Genomic DNA, 13,485 nt, shown 5'->3' with positions numbered 1-13,485 from the left:
ACACCACATCTTCCTATATCTATATAAAGAACTAAAAATTAATCAAAATCGAGGGTTCATTCTATCTAAGTCTACTTAAAAGATAACTGTATTGTATTTGAAGCTCTTAGGACGTCCATCAGTAGTTTTTATTGTCGCAAAGGTTTACCTTGGGACGCATAGCAGATACAGGTATACGGGTATTTGCGACAATAAAACTACCGATGGACGTCCTCAAAGCTTTTAATAAAATACAGGCATCGCTATTTTAATGCAAAACAAGTTAATATATAAGTTTCAATCATTATTTTATTGTAAAATCTTCATTAAAGAAAATTCCGAGAAAAAATGTTATCTTCTTAATTTGGTCCCTTCACTAGGTGACGTAATAAGTATGCTTCCGTCCTCAAACATAAACACCAGGTGTTTTCTGGCTTCTGTGCCGCTTCAGAATGTATAAAATTTGATAAAAAATAAGATTTATAGGTGCAACATGTGATTTTTTTGGCTTATTATTGTAGAAATTACATGTCAATACATTCAGCAATTTTAAATGTCGGCTTCCTTCGATACAGACAGGGAGATAGAGAATTTTACACTAACCGTCATCCAATCAGAACCATTGATACAAAATGAATGCATTAGAATTAAACATAACTCTTTGTATTCTTCGTTAATAGAATAGCTAAATTAAAATGTGTCCTGTATAAATATGAGAATTCCTTTTTTACAGATGAAGATGGATCGACATGATTAATGGAGTGCTGGAAAAACAATATGAAAACACTTAATGGTATGATTTTCTCTTTATATATTTCTTTCTTTATATGTAATATAAGTATATAATTGTAATTAATTGTTGTTATTTTTTTTCTTATCAATTTAGTGGTTTGCAATTTGGAAAAAGAATTATAGCATCTAAATTGAAAAAAAACATAAGACAAACATAAAGGGAAAGTTTGTTCGTATGATGTACAGGTACACCTCTACCCAGTTTAGAGGAGGATTTGTGCATTAAAACCAGTTTAACTCAACCACATTTTGTATGTGTCTGTCTCAAGTCAAGAGTCTGTAATCGGTGGGTTTTGGTGTTTGCTTTGTTACATATATAATTTTTGGTTAGAAAAGTTGGACAAAAATAAGGCTGTTTACTTTCTGGTTTGTATTGTTTTAAAACCTTCTTAAAATAATTGGCATCTTGTGCAGGTACTTTTCAATACTGTGATTGGTTTGTGTCAACACTGATGACCATACAATACGACTAATACATACATACTTAATACAGATCAACTAAAATGAAATAAACATCAGTGCAAACATCTGCTATAAATCACATAAATCATTTACAAATAAGGATTGATACTCCAGCACAACCAAAATAGTGAACTAAGGTGCCCTGGATATTATTTATAATCTGTGATGATTTATTGCTTTCTTCGTTTAAAACCAAAAACATTTGGAAACAAAGAAAGCAGAAATAGGATGGAAGCATGAACACATGGTCAAGACTAAGAAGAATGTTAAATAAGCTCAAATCCTGTGAAATGTGTGTGATTGAGGCTGAATTCACTTTAATTTTATTTTAAAAAAAGAAGCTCGATTTATGTTAATTTCATGTTAATTTCACATCAGATTCACGGGGAAAGTTCACGCGAGTTTCATGTATAAGCTCGTTTGAGGTGAAAAATTTTGCGTGAACCAAATTTTCTTGTGCAGAACACAGCCTTATACGAATATTGATCATCCATATTAGATGTATGGAATGTTTGCAAAATTTCAATAGAAGCAATGTCTTAGCATGCTTTATGTAAATGTAAATGTAGCGGAATTTGATGAGACTGTTATTAAAGTGAGAGGGTTAGCGCTATAGAACCAGGTATTCACCATTTTCTACCTTTGAAAATGCCTGTACCAAGTCAGGAATATGACAGTTCTTGTCCATTCGTTTTTGATGCGTTTTGTTTTTTGATTTTGCCATGTGATTATGGACTTTCCAAATTGATTTTCCTCTGAGTTCAGTATTTTTGTGATTTTACTTTTTAAAAACATTAATAATGTATCACAATAATGTCTTGCAGTACATATTAATTCGTATTTTTTTTTTTGATCCCGTCTTGTACGGAATTTAGAATAGATAAAAGATGATATATTGATAAAAGAGAGGAAACAGATACCGAAGGGACATTCAAATTCATGAAACGAAAATAGACTGACAACGTCATGGCTGAAAAAAGAAAGGACTAACAGACAAACACTGCAAAGACCTACTTTGACCTATAATGGTTGAATTTTACAAATTATGACTTGGATGGAGAGTTGTCTCATTGGCACTTATAACACATCTTCTTATGTCTATATATCTGAAGAAACAAGTTAAAGGTAAATGATTTAGTATTATTAACAATATAAGTTTTGTGGTCGTCCACGCTGTTTTAAAAATGATTCTATAAGGATTTGTTTATTGTGTACCTTTTCGTATTCAATAAGCAGAAACGTAGCTGACTGTTTTATTTTCAGATTCCGACGTTCCAAATGAAGATGAACCTATGGTCGGTTGTGAGAACCGGGAATTGAAACGAGGCGAATGGTTTCACTTGTCTTGTGTAAACTTGCCCAAACTACCGTCTTGTGGTAATTCACGTTAGATTGAGTTTATAGCTCTGGTTTGTAAAATTGTAGAATTTGCAAGAGCTCTTATTCTATATTGTGTTTGTCTAAATTTTCTGAGCAATTAAGTTTCCTTTTCCTTCATCAAATCGTTCACTTTATTTCAATAGTTTCATTTTGAATTGGACATTATTTAATAATATCTCTAGTTGTAATGTTTCTATCTTTTACCTATGTCTTTGCTTATGGTTCTCAATTGTAATGTTTCTATCTTTTACCTATTTCTTTGCTTATGGTTCGCAATTGTAAGTTATCTTTTACCTATTTCTTTGCTTATGGTTCTCAATTGTAAGTTATCTTTTACCTAATTCTTTGCTTATGGTTCTCAATTGTAAGTTATGTTTCTTACAGATGAAGTTTGGTATTGTTCTGACGTTTGCCGACATGAATCTACCAGGTCTGTCGGTATTGACCATACATATGAATATATTAAATCAGTAATGGGGAAGGCTTGAACCAGATGGTTAGGCATGACGCAATCAGGCAAAATGACGGACCAGCTATAAGATTTTGGCACCATAACATGCTGCAATTTCACCAACACCATCATCCCCAAGACATTATTCCTGGTCAAAGACTTCTTGCTAGTATGTTATTCTATATTTTTATATATCGTATAAGGTCGTGTTTTGTTTATTGATATGCACGTATTTATTGTAAAAGCACCAGCTTTTTCAGTAAACAAATCACCTAAATCAAGAAAGACATTGTTGTCTAGTTCAATGTGTGCCTATGTGTAAGTAATACAGTATACGGTACACACACCAAAAGTGCAATAAAACAGCAGCTTAATTGACTTTGTGAATAGCCGGCATTAAAACTTGGTCACGGAGAAGTCTAAGTATAAAAATATATTTGTTACAAAAAGAGCAATTTCTCTTAAAGGGAGTTTGTACGATGGACAATTATATAAGACATAAGCTCGTGCAATATTCATTACATAGGCCCCAGTTAATGATAATGATCATTTGGAAATATGTTTCCGAAGTAGAAAAAAACCAGAAGTAATAAAAAAAAAAAAGAACGAAGAAAAGAAAAAATAACACCACTAAAAGGAAAAGCAAAATAAACAATCAATAAGCAAGCACTTCTATTTTTTTACAATTCATAGGCATCGATGGTTGGTTTCCAGAGAAACAACACAACGACCTTATATTAAATAGGACGGTCAATTACAGAGGAGGTGCTGGACACAAACGGGAAAGGGATCTTATGAATGAGTATTTGAACCGAGAATTTACAATGTATTATTATACAATTATATATATAAAACAGAAACAAAAACCAAATCAATATTTCATGAAAATGGTTATCAAATTGATACAATTTAAAAGTAGTCCTAAACTCACAAGAATGATCAAGGTGGTCAAAATTTGGTCGTACTGGTGGTTTAACTTATACAAAATGAAGTTTGATTAACGATATTTAAAATAAATAGCAAGAAATTATATTATTGTTATACAGATGCAACGGCTAAATAGGCATAGTGTAAAGTTCATGAAAAGGATACTATAAATGTCATAAAAGGCAGATATAGTTTTGAAAAGTATGTATTACTTGCAAGCAACGTTCACAAAATGGTGGATGTATCTAAAATTATAGGATCGTTATTTTTTTTTCCAAACCAGCTGTTTCTGCCAATGAAGTTTAACTTCGACTTCGACATTACCAAAGAGTTACATAGTGTACGTATTAGTATACAATAAATAAGGACAACAAGTAGTATACCGCTGTTCAAAACTCATAAATCCATGGACAGAAAAACAAAATCGGGGTAACAAACTAAAACCGAGGGAAACGCATTAAATATAAGAGGAGAAACAACGACACAACATTAAAATGTAACACACCAAGAAACGGACTAAGCATTAGACAATAAGATCTCTTAAATTGTTATTGGAATATGAAAATCTGTGACTTAATTTATATAGTTTGCGAAGTTTATACTGTAAATCTTAATACTCATCTCTTCATTTACAGATCGTATATGTTCATCTGCTAATGTGTTGACAGACGCTGTAATTGCTCGGCATGCACAGCTGTCTGGTCGAATTGGCCAAACTATTGACAGTTTGTATCAGTATTCAGTGGCCACGAAGACAGCCGATTTTCATAGCACTGGCTCCAAAAGGGATAATGAAAAGGACATTATAACTTTTGTAAAAAGAAAAACTGACTACAATTGTAAAAGATAGAAAAATTCAGAGTTCCCTACGTTTTTACAAACAAAAGATTAAATCCCCAGGATTTTTTTCTCTCAAGAAAATGGTCCAATTGTCCATTAAATTTGACAAGTGGAAACACCAGATTGCCAATGAATAAAATCTCTATCTCCATTGATATACAACCTTTATTTTATTTCGCTACTGTCACTGTAGACCTTTATGACTGGAGTCTAAAAGTTAAAAAATAGTGATTTGTCCTTGGTGTATTACCCATTTTAAAGAAGTTAATAAATCACAAGTATCGGACAATGTGGTATCAATTTTGTCGTTCTAATAGTAATACAAAATGAATTTTGTTTGTCGGTATTTTAATTGCGGTATAAGGTGAAAGCTGTTAACACCAGCACGATACTACATTCCGTTGATGGGTTAGTTTGGTTGAGCGTTTGGTTTCGGTAAATTTCCTGGACTGTTTTCCATGACCTTAGAATTCAGTATTCTTTGTTAGTAGATATACCATAATTGATGATCATACACAACAATATATATTCGATATTGTCACTGCAATGAAAACCTTTTCAACTTTTGATCTTCAGTGCTGTACAACTTTGTACTTTTTTCACTTTCGATCTTTTATATCTGGGCGTTATGTATTCGGGTTTAGTTTTCTGTAATTAGTTAATACTTCAGTTTCATTATGTATATCTCTTTCATATTCATTTGATTTACTGTTTGCAATAGCATGAATTGTTCTATATAATAAGAAAGTTCTTATCCCGGGCATACAAACAATGCCGTATTTGGCAAAACCTTTTCAACTTTTGATCTTCAGTGCTGTACAACTTTGTACTTTTTTCACTTTCGATCTTTTATATCTGGGCACCACTGGTGAGTCTTGTGTGGACAAGACGCGTTTTTGGCGTATTGAATTTTAAACCTGATGCTTTTTGTTATCTATTAATCATGCTTCTTGTCTAATATGTTCTCCTTTTTATTTGTATTGTAGTCCTGTAATATTATGTTGTCATTTCAATGTTATATTTAACTTTGCCATTAAAGTGCGAGGTTTGGCATGCCATAAAACCAGGTTCAACCCACCACTTTTATTCCCCTTTAAAAGTGTCCTGTACCAAGTCAGGAAGATGGCCATTGTTATAATATTGTACGATTCTGTGTGTGTTGCATTTTAACGTTGAGTCGTTTGTGTTTTCTCTTATTTTTTTTAAGATATTGAGATAAGACGTGGCACGGTACTTGTCTATCCCAAATTCATGTATTTGGTTTTGATGTTATATTTGTTATTCTAGTGGTGTTTTGTCTGTTGCTTGGTCCGTTTCTGTGTGTGTTGCGTTTCGGTGTTGTGTCGTTGATCTCTTATATTTAATGCGTTTCCCTCGGTTTTAGCTTGTTACCCCGATTTTGTTTTTTGTCCATGGATTTATGAGTTTTGAACAGCGGTATACTACTGTTGCCTTTATTTATGTCTGGAGAATTTCAGACAATTTTTTTTCTTCAACTTCTTGGAGACAGGACAACTGTTTAAAGCCCTCTCCTTTATTCCCAAGGCTGTTATTTTTATGCTTTCTGTGAAATTCCATTATATTTGTGTTTCTGTTTACTATGAACATACGTATACTTTTAACAAAGTGTAAATAAACTCATCATAGAGACCAGGATTGAAATTTTATATTTACGCCAGACACGGGTTTCGTCTACAAAAGAATCATCAGTGACACTTAAAGTCAACAGAATCAAACAAGTTTTTTTTTTTAAATTGTGCTTCAGGCTTTGCGAAGACTAGATATGTACCTTATGATACGAAACTTATCCAGATACCAAGCTGACTTTACCTTTCAACATAAGATATAATCAATACCTAACATTAAATTAATATTTATTCGTGTAGTCAAACAGGGTCTTTCCTTGTTCTGTTCTTCAAAATTTAGTAAAATCCTGCTTTTTCTTTAAAATTGAAACTAAAATACGATTTCAGTGTTTGATGTTGGATAATAATACCACTGGTTTAATTGTTTAACATTCAGTATTGTAAAAGACGGACTAAAGATACCAGAGGGACAGTCAATGTTTTGAACACTTTCTTTATACTGTATACATGTTTTGGCCGTTGTTAAGCAAGGAATTTACTTTGGCTATTTTCACTATGGATGGAAGATGACAATGACGAAAAATGATGGAAAAGTGATAAATGTTATTGAAAAAGTAAACATGTATTAATGCAGAAGTGGACATGATAATAAACCTTAACGGTGCTATTGGCCAACCATTTACTGAAAAGTAATATCACACAAATACTGAACAATTCAAAACGGAAAATCCCTTATTATGTATATCATCACAAAGGTTCCGGCACACGTTTTATGCATATTCATCTAAATCAATAATTTAATTTCCAAATATTCTAGTTCTGATAGCTGAAAAACTTGTTCAACTAAATCCTTAAACATGTTTGTTTTTGCACAAGTATCCGAGCGTTACAATTCTTCATCAAAATTTCTATGCTCCTTTGCTTCATATAATCTGTAGAATAGTCTGGTAACAGCGCTGTTTTTTCCTTGATCTAACTGATTTTAGAATCCATTGGTCAAGGCACCATGAATGTAGATGATAGTATGATGATATGATTTTGTAGATTTTAGAAAAGCGTTTGACACAATGTGGAGGGTGGGACTGTGGCAAAAACTATTAAAATATAATATTGGTGGGAAAATGTTTAAAGTTATATTGAGCATGTATACAGATATTAAGTCTCGTGTTAAAAATGGAGAACTGAAAACAGATTTTTTCCCCGTGTGAGGTAGGTGTAAGACAGGGAGAAAAAATGTCACCTTTTCTCTTTGCCTTATACCTTAATGACTTGGAGGAATATCTGGATGAAACCTCTGTGGATGTTTTGTATATTAAGTTATTTATTCTTCTGTACGCCGATGATACAATTATTTTTGCGGAGTCGGTAGAAGGGTTACAAAAGGCTCTGGGTGTTTTTGAGCAATATTGTTTTGAGTGGAAACTCACTGTTAATGTTACAAAAACAAAGATTGTAATTTTTTCAAAAAGAAAGTATAATAAGAATGTTACTTTTTAACTATGTAATGAAATTTTTGAAATTAAAGATTCATATGTTTATCTTGGTCTGCTGTTTAATTACAACCGAAATTTCTTTCAAGCTCGTAAAAAATTGATAGACCAAGCTCAAAAAGCACTTTATGCTCTTAACAAGAAGATACAAAATATCTCGCTTCCGATTGATCTACAGCTTAAGTTATTTGATGCGTTGGTGGTTCCTATTTTGACCTATTCCTCGGAAATATGGGGGTTTGAAAATAAAAATAATACTGAAAAGTTACATCTACAGTTTTGTAATCGCAGTTTGGGTGTGCGATCATCTACGCCAAATGTTATGGTATATGGGGAACTAGGAAGATTTCCACTTGAACTGCAGATCAAGTTAAAAATGGTATGTTTTTGGCACAAGCTAGCAACAAATGATAAAAAACTATCGGGTAAACTTTATAAGTTATTTTGGTACATGCATGAGCATGAAGGTTGTAATTTTAAGTGGTTTAACTATGTAAAATCAGTGTTTAATGATTGTGGCTTTTGTGAACTATATAATTTTCCGGAGCAAGTTGATTATAATTATATCAAAATTAATGTAAGACAGCGTCTCCAGGACCAGTTTATTCAAAAATAGTTCTCAGATATAAACAATTCATCAAGGGGGGGGGGGGGGGGGGGTGTTTATCTACACTTTAAAGAAGAGTTTTGCTTGGAACCATATCTGTTAAAATTAAGACGGGGTCATAGAGTAAACATATGTAAATTAAGGTTATGTAATACAAAGTTTCCCTTCGAAACAGGGAGATGCAGAAATATACCACGAAACGAGAGGATTTGTCCACTCTGTAGAGCTGGTCTTGGAGATGTATACCACTATATATGTAAATGTACCAACTGTGAAGTTAAGGATTTAAGGGGGAAGTTCATACCTCCATATTATTTAAAATATCCAAATGGAAAAAAAGTACTTGGCATGCTTAAATATAGTAATAGTAATGTGCTGTCTAAGCTGTTAATTTTTATTCAAAAGGTAGAAAAGATGCTTGTCTAATTTAAAACTGTAATAAAAACAAACTTATTTCTGAAGATGTATAATTTAAAAAATGTATTCTGTTTGTATTATGAACTATGATGTAATTAATATTGTGTATATAATTATGCTCCTGTTACGCAGTCTTCTGCGGCTGAGTTTTCTCTATTAAACTATAAACTATGAGTATGTACAAAGCAAATTTTCTTTCAGTCATTAAATTTCATAAACAACTAATGTATGTCGGTTTCTGTAACAATAGAGTGTTCAACCAAGTCTGTCCTTCCTTAATTTATAGAATTCTATTATTCTACCGACATGCGTTGTCCAATTGCAGAATGCGACTTTGGGGGAAGATTTTTGACAAAAACCAAGTATTCTTGACATTGGGAGGAGAGGCACATATCATCTATGCAGAAGTATGAATGCCCTAATCAATACTGCCGCGGATGTTCTAAGGAGAAGGTCTGATATAAAATTACACAACTATCAGTATTATGTACTACCGTCAAAGAAACATGTATTGAGAATGTCCATTCTCTCAAATTACTTGGAATTGACATTGATGAAAATTTAAGCTGGGAAGATCATGTTGATTGTAAATGAAAGATTATGTCATCTAAAATATCACTTTTATATAAAATTAAAGTATATTTGCCAATAAACACAAGGCAACTATTTTATAATGCTTATATTCTACCATATATAGACTATTGTAGTTCAATTTGGGGAAATTTATTAAAAAAAGATTCTGATAGAAGCATAAAACTTTCAAAAAGAAAGAGTAGCAAGAATAATACTGGAATGGGATATTTTTATTCCATCTAATTTCATGTTTTCATCTTTATAATAATATAATACCAACAATCAATTCTAATGTATAAAATTTTGAATGGACTAACACCTAATTACTATTAAGCAATGCTAAATATTGATGATGTGCAACACCACAAATTACGATTTGTCTCTTATAATGCTCTATTTGTTCCAAGACCAATTACACATGTTTATAATCATTCTTTTCATTATTCTGCAACCAAAGTATGTAATTATTTAACACTCAAAATAAAAAAATAAAATTATTTGCCATTTGTATATTTGAATGATTGCATTGTCACTGGGGTAAAACTGATGACCGTAACTGCATTCACGGTCATCCAAAGATGTAGGACGAAAAATTAGGTCAGTATTTGTATTGTCTGTTAAGGTGTTTCTACATCATTTTCTTTACAAAGCATACACTGGTACGATGAAAATTTATAAAAGATTCACACGGAAGTCACAAATCTCTACCGAGGAACGTGTATAGAACGGGAAATTGGATTTGAAAAATTCGCTAAGATGACCGTACATCATCTTTAAAATAAAATGTTTTCAAGATGACCGTTACATATAATAAGGATGACCGTGATTGGTAAAATGATGACCGTAATTTCGAAAGGATGACCGTAACTTTCATAGTATAACCGTCATTTCTAAGAAATATTCGTATTTGAATTACCTTTTTTGTAACAAATAATTAATCGTGTTGGTGTAAGACGTATTTATTAGACAACATTATCCTAAAGGTAGACAAAAATAAGACGTGCTTCAAATACATGGTTCGTCATATGTAGCATCCAACTACAAGCCAAAATATTTTTTTCATTTCTGAGATTCCTATTAATTTTATATAATAAATACAGCTTAATTTTTAAAAAATGTCAAAAAGGTAATGGATGTACAGCCATTTATATTATATCGTTTCAACAACTACCATTGCAGATGTTTTTGTTTTTTTTAATTCAGATATGTACATGTGTTATCAATTTTCCACTTCCAAGTTCACCTCATCTAATGTAGACAGCATTTTAATACACGCTATAGACAATCATGTTGGTCCACAAACATTTAGTTTTAGGAAGAAAGTTTTGGATGAAAACACCGGTCATACTGCATATCGGTCCGTACATTTCGGACAAATCAAGATTTTATTCTGCTCCTCTGCTCCTCTGCTCACATGGGCTCAATAACCGGATATTCATAATGTTTAAGGTTCATCTGAGGAATTGAAAAATATGGCCGTTTTCACACACACGTACATATCTATTAAGGGACGACATCAAAAGATCAATGAAGGATAAAAAAACTTAATTCAACATGAAATGAAAATGTGACAATAGCCAGTTCCATGTTCAATGCGCGAAAAAGGTACAAAAAATGTTATCTCATGAAAATCAATGACAATACACATATAGAAAAATACAGAATCTGGGCGATAATTTAAGACTGTTTCTATGTGTCTCTCGCATGAACAAAAAAGTGTACCTATTTTTTATTGGGGTAAAATATGTGTTGACATTTTACGCAGATCAATCGCATCTTTTTCGATTTTATTTCCTTCGTTATTTTCTTATTTGAAAACTTTTTGTTGTGAATTTTTAATGCCTATTAAACCATGATTTACAGACTGGGATTTTATAAAATTTTATGGACAAAAAACATATTTTCTTATGACGATGACCATCAGCCATTGCGTTCTTTTCTTCCGGGGCGGGCTCAGCGTACATACCTAAATCCCTTTTCCAATCTATTTAAAATTAAATCCTTTAAATGCGCCTGTTCTGATATGTCGCGCATATCAGAACAGGAGCAATTAAAGGATTTAATTTTAATTAGATTGTCCCTTTTCTGCAGTGAAATCAAGAAAATTTGAAGGAAAAATAAGTTTAAATAGTACAGAATTGTATCAAAATTTAAAAACTTGTCACATTTACCAATATATTCTACTTTTAGGGCTATTTTATTGATTATTTCCCCGGGTATTAAGTTATGATCGAAGAAGATTCCAGAAAAATATAACTGCTTCTTCATAAATCTTTCATAACGTCAGTGTTCAAGTCTGAAGAAGAATTTCCACTGCTATTAAGCCAAAAAAAAAAGGGGGGGGGGCTTGAAATAAAATAGTTCTTGAGTAGACCGTCGCTTCAACATGTACAAACTTCAGTAATGAAAAAGCCATCTGACATGTCTGAGCGAGTGAGGAGTTGTGAGGCCTCTCAAGTGTCTGTTCATGGCAGACCTCTGGGTAAAACATACAATTTAAGGACAAAATTTATTCACACACAAAGGATTCCTCACCTCTCACAAGCCCCTTGGTACATAATGGTAGCATTTCCTGCAATAAATCAGTGTATACAGGCAAACAAGTCTCAAATAGCATGGCACACCTCATTACAAACATATTTTCAGTATTGGCTAACTTGGACAGGACATCTGGGAAAAAAAATACAATAAAAAACAAGACACAGCTATGCAATCAAACAAAGGTTTACAAAAGAATCCATAAGTAAACAATGTAAGAATGATGAGATTTTACCACTCCAAAAAGTTCATAAACATGTTTTTGGTAAGTCATTTACTTTTATTTCTAAAACAATGCAGTTAAAGTAAAAGAACTTAAACAGTTTATTGAAAAAGGTTTCAGGTATTCAACAGAATATGCAGTATTAATAGACCAGAGCTAGAACATATTTGTCAACCAATGAAATGATAAAATGTAATGATATCCTGAAATTGTACCAACCAGACCTATGAGGTGTAAGAGAAAGCCCAGTTCATCCTGGTGATAATTGTGGACCATGTTCTCTCTGCAAAAAGGACAGTAACTATGGTAAGTCACACCTAGGATCTAAATCTTATCAATTAGAAGTTGTTGACTTGTGAAATCTAATCACAAAATAAGTGAAAAAGACTGCATTTGCAAGTCATGTATGTTAAAACTCAATAGGAATTTTTCACTAAAGCTCTGGCAGAGGAAAGTTTAGACTACGAAAAAACCAAAACTGAAATGTATACTTGCTCCGTGCAACTCCTGTACAAATACATCTGTAACAAGAAATTCACCATTAGATACTGATGAATTAAACACTTGCTTTTCAGTCAGTCTTCAGGAAGCTCAAATTGATTTTATATTTCTTTGTGATGACCATAACTGAAAAGCATACAATTAATTTTGGTTTCTTGTGTACAATTTGAAAATAAGTATGGCGTTCATTATCACTGAACTAGTATACATTTGTTTAGGGGCCAGCTGAAGGAAGCCTCCGGGTGCGGGAATTTCTCGCTACATTGAAGACCTTTTTGTGACCTTCTGCTGTTGTTTTGTCTATGGTCGGGTTGTTGTCTCTTTGACAGATTCCCCATTTCCATTCTCAATTTTAATTATTATAAAAGTTTTAAAGGTAAATGTTAAATGTGCAATTTATTATTATTCAAGAAATAATATGCTAATTTAGAACCAAATTTATTTGCAGCAATAAACTTGATGAAAAAGGCACAACTGACAAGAGGTGATATAATATGCCAAAAATCTCATTCAATTCTTTACAGATATACAAGCCAACAGCAACATGACTAAAAGGCAGAATGTGTTAGTCCTAGATAGTATGTACCATTAATTTCTCCGCGACAATCTAACAACTTTCAAAAAAATCATATCGTACCGTCAGCTATTAAAATCACAGACACGAACGAAATATTATATCGAACATAAAAAAATCGACTTTTAGGAATTTAAATCAATTT

Source organism: Mytilus trossulus, chromosome 3 (genome assembly GCF_036588685.1).
Source record: "Mytilus trossulus isolate FHL-02 chromosome 3, PNRI_Mtr1.1.1.hap1, whole genome shotgun sequence".
Taxonomy (NCBI): domain Eukaryota; kingdom Metazoa; phylum Mollusca; class Bivalvia; order Mytilida; family Mytilidae; genus Mytilus; species Mytilus trossulus.
Note: the sequence above shows the minus strand (reverse complement) of the source record.